The sequence below is a fragment of the Elephas maximus genome, chromosome 3 (assembly GCF_024166365.1).
Source record: "Elephas maximus indicus isolate mEleMax1 chromosome 3, mEleMax1 primary haplotype, whole genome shotgun sequence".
NCBI lineage: Eukaryota > Metazoa > Chordata > Mammalia > Proboscidea > Elephantidae > Elephas > Elephas maximus.
In genome coordinates, this window is record NC_064821.1 from 172,911,943 (window position 1) to 172,922,577 (window position 10,635).

Below are 10,635 nucleotides of genomic sequence, written 5' to 3' on the forward strand. Positions count from 1 at the left end.
TCAGTGGCTGGGCATGGGAGGGGCAGGAAGAAGGGATTACAAAAGTGTAAGACGGCAGTGGGTGGGTTTTAAGAGGAAACTTAGGGATGAAAGATATGTTCATTATCTGAATTGTAGTAAGGGCTTCACTAGTGCATATATATGCTGAAACATATTGAATTTATACTTTAAGTATGTGCAATTTATTCTATGTCAATTATAACTCAACAAAGCTGTTTAAAAAATCAGTCTAACTCCAAAGACCAAGCTCCTTCCACTAAGCCCCTTTACCTTCTATGAGTTGACTACTATGCATTCATTTTTGTTTGTGTATTCAGCAAATACATACTGAGTACTTACTATACAGAGTCCTGGTGGCTCAGTGGCTAAGAGCTTGGCTACGAACCAAAAGGTCAGCAGTTCTAGTCCACCAACCGCTTCTGGAAGCCATATGGGGCAGTTCTGCTCTGTCCTATAGGGTCGCTATGAGTTGGAATCAACTCAGTGGCAATGAGTGTGTGTGTGTGTGTGTGTGTTTTTACCTACTGTATACCAGGAAACCCTGGTGGCATAGTGGTTAAATGCTATGGCTGCTAACTAAAGGGTCAGCAGTTCAAATCTGCCAGGCACTCCTGGGAAACTCTATGGGGCAGCTCTACTCTGTCCTATAGGGTCGCTGAGTTGGAATCAACTCAGCGGCAGTGGGTTTGGTTTGATTTTTGTTTTACTGTATACCAAGAATTATTCTGGGTACTGGAGATACAAACATGAACAACCAGAGCCCTGCACCCATGGAGTTTGCATTCTAGTGGAAGAGAGATAAAATAAGCATTTAAATTAATAAATATATAATATGTCAGGCGTTGCTAAATGTTGTGAAGAAAAATAAAGCAGATTAACAGGAGAGAATACCGAGGGGATAGAGTTCTAGTTTTTATACAGCGGTCAGGGAAGACCTCCCCGGCATTGAGATACTTGCGCATAGGTCTAACAGAAGTGAAAGAGTGAATCCTTTGGAAATCTAGGAAAAGGGTATGCCAAGCAGAGAAATAGGGAAGGCAAAGTCTCTGAGGGAGGGCTTGGTTAGAACCCTATGAGCACTCATCCCCCTACCTGCTGGCACCGTTGGTGGCTGACAGCTGAGTCCCTCTCTCAGACTTACTCTTGCAAATGAGAGCTGCCTTGCTCAGAGTCACACCCCTTTCTCTGGGGGCAGCCACAAGCAATAACTGGTGGATAGAGGAATAAAAGGGCCCCTTGCCTGAATTCAGGACAGTTCTGGAGGGGATAGCTGGATGGTGCACTACCAGTGTCTTAGTTCCTTGGAGATCTCCATTGTGGCATCTATTTTTCATGCTTACTTCTCTGCACCTAATATGCTCTTTTTATATCTTAAAAGTAAGCAGGTTTAAGACACACCCTACACTGATACGGCCTCATTAACATAACAAAGAAAATCCTATTTTCAACTGAATTACATCCACAGATACAAAATCCACATCAAACCCATTGGTGTCTAGTCAATTCCGACTCATAGCAACCCTGTAGGACAGAGTAGAACTGCCCCATAGTGTTTCCAAAGAGCAGCTGGTGGATTGGAACTACTGACCTTTTAGTTAGCAGCTGAGCTCTTGACCACTGTGCCACCACAGACATTAGGTTAGGATTTATAACACGTATTTGGGGGTGGGGGAGAACACAATTCAATCTACAACAACCAGCATCCACCAGGTATCCACCAGGGCCAGGGTGAGGGTAAAGGGTGAGGCCAGAGAGACACCTAAGAGTGCAATATTCAAGGAGGCACTCACTCTTAGGTTTGAATGAATCCAGAGTTCCAGAGGTAGAAAGCACAAATCCCTCAAGTGGATCCTTGCGAGTGATGGTAAACAGGGCCACTCCTACATCTACCCTTAGCTCTTAGACCCATGTATTTTACTTATTTGAACACAGTACTGTAAAATACTTATTGATTTAGGGTAAATTCTTTTATTTTTTTTTTTAATTGCATTTTAGGTGAAAGTTTACAGTGCAAATCAGTTTCTCATTCAAAAATTTATACCCAAATTGTTTTGTGACATTGGTTGCAATCCCCACAATGTGTCAGCACTCTTCCCCTTTCCCTTTCTTCCCCTGGTTCTTTGTGCCCATTATTTCAGTTCTCCTGTCCCTTTCTGCCTTCGCTTTTAGGCAGGTGTTGCCCGTTTGGTCTTGTATACTTGGTTGAACTAAGAATCACGTTCCTCAAGTGTGTATTTTTTGTTTTATAGGCCTGACTAATCTTTGGTTGAAAGGTAGACTTTGGGGATTTAGGGTATATTCTGTGTCTTGAAGGATGAAACCCCATATTCCTAGTGTACTCTTTCCAAGATAGTACCTTAGTTGTACCTTCAACAGGTCACTCTGAAGGCTTACGGTCATGAATATTAAAAAGTGCCTGTCGCTAGGATTGTGTATTTTCTCTAGCCATGTTTCATGACTTGTGTGTAGACACAGAGGGGGCTGAGAGTTGTATTTACTAGGATTAGGGTATTACCAGATACGTATGCCAACAACTCCCTCAGCAAGGGAGTTAAGGATGTTTATAAGGGAGTGGTTTATAATATTGGACTGTGGAGCTAAGCTGGGTAGGCAAGGAAGTGAGAATTTGAGGTGGCAGCAATGAAGAGTGAGAAGTTGGTTTGGGCCATAGATTGGAGGACTCAATGAAATTAAAGAATTTTTGGAAAGGATATTAGAGTGAATAAGCAGGAAATATAGGAGTTGGTGGTTACAGAATAGGATGTTTGAAATGAAAACTCTGGAGAAGTTATGGTAATGACCAGTTTTAGAATGTAACCACGGCAATTGGCAGCTGAGGCCAGGAGGAGAGGAAAAAACATTGGAGAGCAGGAGGTCAAGGAATTGAGAGGCCTGGGAAGATTGTTAAATGGATACTAGACTCATTAAGAATTATGACAGGAGTAGTGAGGAAGGAGGTATTGAGCCATCTGTTACACTCTTTAAATATTAAAATACTAGGTCAGTATCTTTCCATGCCAAGAACTATGGAAGACAGCTTCCTGGCCAACTGACTGGAAGAGATCCATATTTATGCCTATTCCCAAGAAAGGTGATCCAACTGAATGCAGAAATTATAGAACAATGTCATTAATATCACACGCAAGCAAAATTTTGCTGAAGATCATTCAAAAAAGACTGCAGCAGTATATTGACAGAGGACATGGAACCAGGGATATCATTGCTGATGTCAAATAGATTCTGGCTGAAAGCAGAGAATACCAGAAGGATGTTTACCTGTGTTTTATTGACTGTGCAAAGGCATTCAACTGTGTGGATCATAACAAATTATGGATAACACTGTGAAGAATGGGAATTCCAGAACACTTAATTGTGCTCATGAGAAATCTTTACATAGATCAAGAGGCAGTTGTTGAGAGAGAACAAGGGGATACTGATTGGTTTAAAGGCAGGAAAGGTGTGCATCAGGGTTGTATCCTTTCACCATGCCTATTCAATCTGTATGCTAAGGAAATAATCAGAGAAGCTGGACTATATGAAGAAGAACGAGGCATCAGGATTGGGGAAAGACTCATTAACAGCCTGCATTATACAGATGACACAACCTTGCCTCGTGAAAGTGAAGAGGACTTGAAGCACTTACTAATGACGATCAAAGACCACAGCCTTCAGTATGGATTACACCTCAACATAAAGAAAACAAAAATCCTCACAAGTGGACCCATAAGCAACATCATGATAAGCGGAGAAAAGATTGAAGTTGTCAATGATTTTATTTTACTTGGATCCACAATCAACAGCCATGGAAGCAGCAGTCAAGAAATCGAAAGACGTATTGCATAGGGTAAATCTGCTGCAAAGGGCCTCTTTAAAGTGTTGAAGAGCAAAGATGTCACCTTGACGACCAAGGTGTGTCTGACCCAAGCCATGGTATTTTCAAAGGCATCATATGCATGTGGAAGCTGGACAACGAATAAGGAACACAGAAGAATTGATGCCTTTAAATTGTGGTGTTGGCAAAGAATATTGAGTATACTACGGACTGCCAAAAGAATGAACAAATCTGTCCTGGAAGCAGTACAACCAGAATGCTCTTTAGAAGCAAGGATGGCGAGACTGCGTCTTACATACTTTGGACATGTTGTCAGAAGGGATCAGACCCTGGAGAAGGACATCATGCTTGGCAAAGTACACGGTCAGTGGAAAAGAGGAAGACCCTCAACGTGATGGATTGGCACAGTGGCTACAACAATGAGCTCAAGCATAACAATGATTGTAAGGATGGCGCAGGACCCGGCAGTGTTTCGTTCTGTTCTGCATATGGTCGCTATGAGCTGGAACAGACTCGATGGCACCTAACAACTAACAGGGGGTTATCTTAGAAGTCTGTGGATGACTTGAACAACTGATGGATAGTAGATGGTGTAATCTGCTGACATGATCTTTAAGAGAGCTAGGAAGTTCAGGGAAGATAGAGAATTATTGGTCTAGAAGTACAATGATTTTAATGACAGGAGTTAGAGAAGATAATTCTTATGTAAGCAACTGACTCCTGGTTAATGTCGACTTCTTAGTTGTCAAAATAGGTTATGAGTGTTATTGCTGAACAGTAGCACGGGGAACGAGACAAATAAAGCAGTTCTTTTTACAATGAATTTGCTTTAAACCCTTGACTTACTAAATTTACCAGCTATCTGAACCTCTCCTTGCAGGAACGGGATTCTGCAAAGCAAGAAATGCTTAAGTTTTAGGCCCTAAGGGAAACGGAGATACAGACGGACAAGAGTAGGAGCAGCTAAAAGAGTGAGTCTGTTGAAATATTCTTAGTGTACTCCTAGGGTTGTTGTTATTAGCTGCTATTGAGTCGTCCCCCCACTTATGGCAACCCCATGTGTTACAGAGTTGAATTGCTCCATGGATTTTCTGAGTCCCTGCGTGGCTTAAATGGTTAAGTGCTCAACTATTACCTGAAAGGTTGGAGGTTTGAACCTACCCAGAGGCACCTCGGCAATCTACTTCTAAAAGGTCACAGCCTTGACAACACTGTGGAGCACAGTTCTACACTGCACCCAAGGCATTGTCATGAGTCAGAATCAATTCAACAGGAACTAACAACAATTTTTCTGGAAGCAGTTTGCCAAGGCCTTGTCTTCCATGAAGATACTATTGGGTTTCAACCACCAAACTTTGGGATAGCAGCCAACTACAAACCACTTGTGCCATCCAGGCTTCCACTACTAGAGTTGTTGATGGGTGCTGTGGAGTCAATTTTGACTTATGGCGACCCCATGTGACAGAGTAGAACTGCCCCATAGGGTTTCCTAGGCTGTAATCTTTATGGGAGCAGATTGCCAGGTCTTTTCTCCTGCAGAGCGTCTGGTGGGCTTCAACTGCTGACCTTTCAGTTAGCAGCCCGAGCACTTAACCATTGTGACACCATGGGTCCTTACTCCTAGAATGTTGTCATTGTTCTGTGCCAATGAGTGGAGTCAATTCCTACTCGGTGCTGAACCATCGTGCCATCAAGGCTTCTTATACTCCTAGAGTAAACCCCCAAAAACCAAACCCATTGCCATTGAGTTGAATCTGGCTCAAGGCACTAGGGAAATTAAGAGTGGTCAATAATACAAAAATTAGAAGAGGGGCTGAAAATAAAAAGTAAAGAGTCTGGAGTGAAAGAGAGAGGAAGCAAGGCTGCTGTATAACGAGGGTCACCTGCTTTCTAGCCTGTAATACCTGTGGCCCTGCTTCCTGGCATCCAGTCTTCTTCACTGAGCTAATGCTAAGTATTTCAGGTCTTGTTATTTGGTGTACCACAGTTCCAGATACCGATATTTAATTAGTTAGGATTAGATTTTGCAGACAATGACAGAAAATCTAGCACAATGTGGCTCAAACAGAAGTTTCTTTCTCACATAAAATAGTGGAGGCAGAGCATCCAGGAGGAGTATAGTAATTCTAGTCCCTTAAGTCCTTAGAGACCCAGACTCCTTCCAGTTTTTCACTCTGCCATCTCTAGGCTGAGGCTCTCTTTTTCTTGGTCCAAGATAAAGTCCCAGTGGTCACATCAAAGTTCTAAGCAGTAGAATTAAGGAAGAGGGGAGAGAAAAGAAAAGACAAAAGATTCCCACTGCCACTTAAATCCCATTAGCCAGAATTGGGTCTCATGTGTATGTTTCGGCACGAAAAGAGGCCTGCTTAGCCAAAATTCTATTGCTATGTGTCTTAGCTACCTAGTGCTGCTATAACAGAAATGCCACAAGTGGGTGGCTTTAACAAATAGACATTTATTTTCTCACAGTTTAGAAGGCTAGAAGTTTGAATTCTAGAGGAAGGCTTTCTCTCCGCTGGCTTGGGGGAAAGGTCATTGCCCCTTTTCAGCTTCTGTTTCTTGGTTCCTTGCAGATCTCATGTGGTGTGGCATCTATCTTCCCTCATCTGTGCTTGCTTGCTTCCTTGCTTAATCTGCTCTTTTATATCTCAATTAGTCTACATTAATACTGCCTTGTTAACATAACAAAGAAAACCAATTCCCAAATAGGATTATAACCACAGGTATAGGATTAGGATTGATAATATTTTTTTTGTGTGTGGGGGGTGGCAGGGGGAACACAATTCAATCCATAACACTATGGAAGAAAGAAAGAATGGATATAATTGGGGAACAGTGGACAGCCTCTGCCACATGAGTAAATGAATGTGATTCAGGGCACAGATAGAAGTATTAGCCTAGGGCAGAATTTGGAATGTTTAACTGAAGGGAAAAAAACAGAGGGAGTAAGGAGCAAAGCATTATAGATGTGACTGCAGTTTATCTTCCAGTTTGAGGGAGTCTTAACTGATGCTATCTGTAAAGTGAGAATGAGTATGGAGGTGGGATAGGAACCTTAAGAAACTATTGAAGATTTGAAATAACCATTGCGGATATAAAAAAGAGTTAAAGGATACAGGAGGAATGTGGAATAGTATTGGTCCAGGGAAAAATCGGAAACTAGGAGAACTAAAGCAGCCCTAATTCATACTGTATTCCACTATGCCCCTACATCCTTGGGCAGACCTTGGGGGGCAGGCCACTTCTATTAAGGAATAGGAAATTATATCTAGAACTTCTTTGCTAAATTAAGCAAAATAGATGACAGGCTCTTGATGGTGTTGGGGATATGCAGGTAAGAATTCAATGACAGGGAAATGTCAGGAAGACCCTCACTGACTAGTGACTCCTGATGGTTACAGTAACAGAAATCAGTGTTAGGCTCTTGTGTTGCAAGGAAGAGAAACAGGCCACCTTAAGGAAAACAGAGCAATTGCAAGGATATCCACTGACCAGAAGTGGAAAAAAACCTACAAAGCTAGCAGGAAGCAAGGCGGCTTCAGGGTACAGCTACTTGTTTGTTTCAGTATCTCTCTTTCCCATAGTTACTCTCACATGACATCTAAATGTCTTCTCCATTTTTCTAAGGACTGGCCAGTTCTGGGTTCTCATCAAAATTCTGGAAGGGAAGCTAAATTAAGGGAAACATAACAAACAGAATAGAAATAATAAGAATACTGATGTATTGTGAAAAAGATGTAACCAGTCACTGAACAATATGTGTAGAAATTGTTAAATGAGAACTTAATTTCTTGTGTAAACTTTCACATAAAACACAATAAAATATTTTTAAACAAAAATAATCATAAAACTGTAAAGAAGTTACGAGTTCATTAAGGAGCCATTCACTAAGAAATTAATGATTCCAACCAGAAGTCATTCAAGTTGAAGAAAAAATGGAATTTCAAGGAGTCCCAGAGCAGCTTCATATACCCAACCCAGTGCCGTCGAGTCGATTCTGACTCATAGCGACCCTATAGGACAGAATAGAACTGCCCCAGAGAGTTTCCGAGGAGCGCCTGGCAGATTCAAACTGCCGACCTTTGGTTAGCAGACATAGCACTTAACCACTACGCCACCAGGGTTTCCAGCTTCATATAGGAAAGCCAAAGAAAAGGCAGCATGTAAGTGCAGAAGGAAATTAGTGTGAACACACACAAATCTCAAAGGAGCACACTGTGGCCCTGGAGAGGGCCACTAATCTGGCAGCATTATTAAGAGAAGCAATCTTTATTGTGTTCCTGTGCTTCACTGATTCCATCTAATTCCAAGATTACTTCTTCATTTTAGCTGTGTCTATAACTAGATGACATAAGCCAACAACTGGGCGATATGTAAGAGTTTACAGAATATTTGTACCCATATTTCTTTGTGTGAACACTAGGAGGAATACACAAATTAAAAAAAAAAAAAGTCTGGAAGGAGCCAGTCTGATTTACTTACATAATTCTTAACAAACTTACCAGCTGAGCCCTTCATGAATCTACCTCATGGATCATCAGCCAGCCTTAGGATTGACACCCTTATGACTGGTATCCTAATCCACTGTATCAGTTATGGTCCAATCAGAAGACAGAAAACACAATTATTTGAATGGCGAAAGTTTCGTACAAAGAATTATTAAGGGGGTTCATTTCTCAGGATAAAGAGAATTCTAGAGAATATAGGAATAGTGGATATGGGAGCAGCCACTACTGCCAGGGCTGAGGCAGAGGAACCAAGGAAGGAGCATATTTGGAAGAGATTCCTTTCCAAGGCTGAGATTCAGACTTTGTTGGAGAGGGTTTGACTGTAGACCACAATTTTCTGAGGTGTTGCAGTCCAGGGCTGGAGAGCAGGGGGTGTCAACAAAACTAGCTACGAAGCCACTCACTGGGGCTCTTCTGAGACTTGACGGAAAATCACCTTCAGGGGTGCTGCTCAAACTCACCGGAAAGTGCCTTCTGAAGCACCAACTGCAACTTGCTGAGAACATGGGGGGGGGGGGGGGGCACCAGTGTACTTACTGGGAAGCATCTTCTCTCTTCCCTGAGGATGCCACTCAAATTTGCTGGCGGATGAGCACCACTAATTGTCCTATATGCCACTGGCCCCTACACACTGCAGAAACAAGGAAAAGGAAAACACACAGGAACCACTAAGAAGCCCCTTTCTCCTGCAGTGTCACTTTTGCATTTTCTGAAAAGGTTAACATTGTGCCAGCTGGCAAAGGGGGAATGTTTATGAAGTCCAGCTTCTGTATCACAAAGCAGAGTGATGAAGGGTGGGTGTGGAAGAAATTGCTAACTGGCACACCCACCAATCAGTGGCTCTCTCTGCACAAGGCTAAGTGCAGGAGTCAAGGATGGGGCACTTTAACCAGGAGGAAGTGTTCAATGAGCCAATACCTGGACTGGCTGGATGAAACCAGCATTTAAGAAATCCCTCTTGCCTCCATTGCCATGAGACCAGAAGAACTGGATGGTGCCTGGCTACCATTACTGAACATTTTGATCAAAGATTCTATAGAATTCTGATTCAAAGGGGGGAAATGCATAAGATTTCAAATTATCATAGGCTCCAGACTTCCTGGAGCCATGAAGGCTGGATGAACCCCTGTAACTATTGCCCTGAGGTAATCTTTAAACCTTAAACCAAAAATTTTCTTAAAACTAAACGATAGTTTAGCTTAACTACTAAAAAATGTCTGTCTTGAGGATTATGCTCTTATAAGAACAATCTATATGGGATCAAATTGACAATTACAGAGATTAGATAGGAACTTAAGGGGGGCAGTGGATTTACGCTAACGGAAGGAACAATTCAGAAAAGGGTGAGAATGATTGCACAAATTGAAGAATGTAATCAATGTCACTAAACGGTACATGTAGAAACTGTTGAATTGGTGTGTGTTGCTATATATATATTCTCAACAAAATAAACACAATTAAAAAAAAAAATTCCTCTACTGGTACTATTGAATATTCAGGACACTTTTTTTAGTGACCTCAGGATTTCTAAGAGGGAAGAAAGGACAAAAGTACTTTTCTTGAAAATGCATTTGCTCAGCAAGCACCCAAGTTTTTATTTAGATTTTGCTTGGGATGGTTCAGAGCAGGGCTGGTGGAATTTATTTGTGGGGGGTGACTAAATCCACTGACCCAAAACATGGAGAAATATGGCCTCAGGACAGCAACTATGAGAACTGACAAAGGAAAACCACTTGAAGACTGGTGGACTTTAGGTACTTGCAGATTAGTTAAGCATGAGGATTTCCTTGCCATAATTCTCCCCTTCCCACCATCCCTTGAGACAAAACCTCACAGATTGTACGCTGTACAAAAGGAATGCTTCAAGGTCAGCTTTTAACTTGAACAAGTATAATTCATTTTTGCAATAGGCTGAAAAGACACTCTTCCTTCCACATGAAAATATTTGACCAGTGTAAGGCATTATAGATCGTGTAATGGACTATCAACGATCATGAATTTTAAAGCCAGCTATGATGTTATTTTATGATGCTAACATTTTTCAGTTGATTTTATGCATGCTGTCACGTTTCCTACAACTAATATTGACAATAATGATCCTAAAATGAATTAAACATCATTTCAGCAGTATTTGCCAAGTGCTGTGGGATTTCATAAAATGGAATGACGAATTTCAAAAAGATTAGACTAGGTATCACAAGTGTTTCCCTCCCCATAAAATCAGTCCACTTAAGTGGTCCTGTAATTGGGTTAATCAATCAAGGTAGATGAATTCAGCATTTACGAGATAGAATC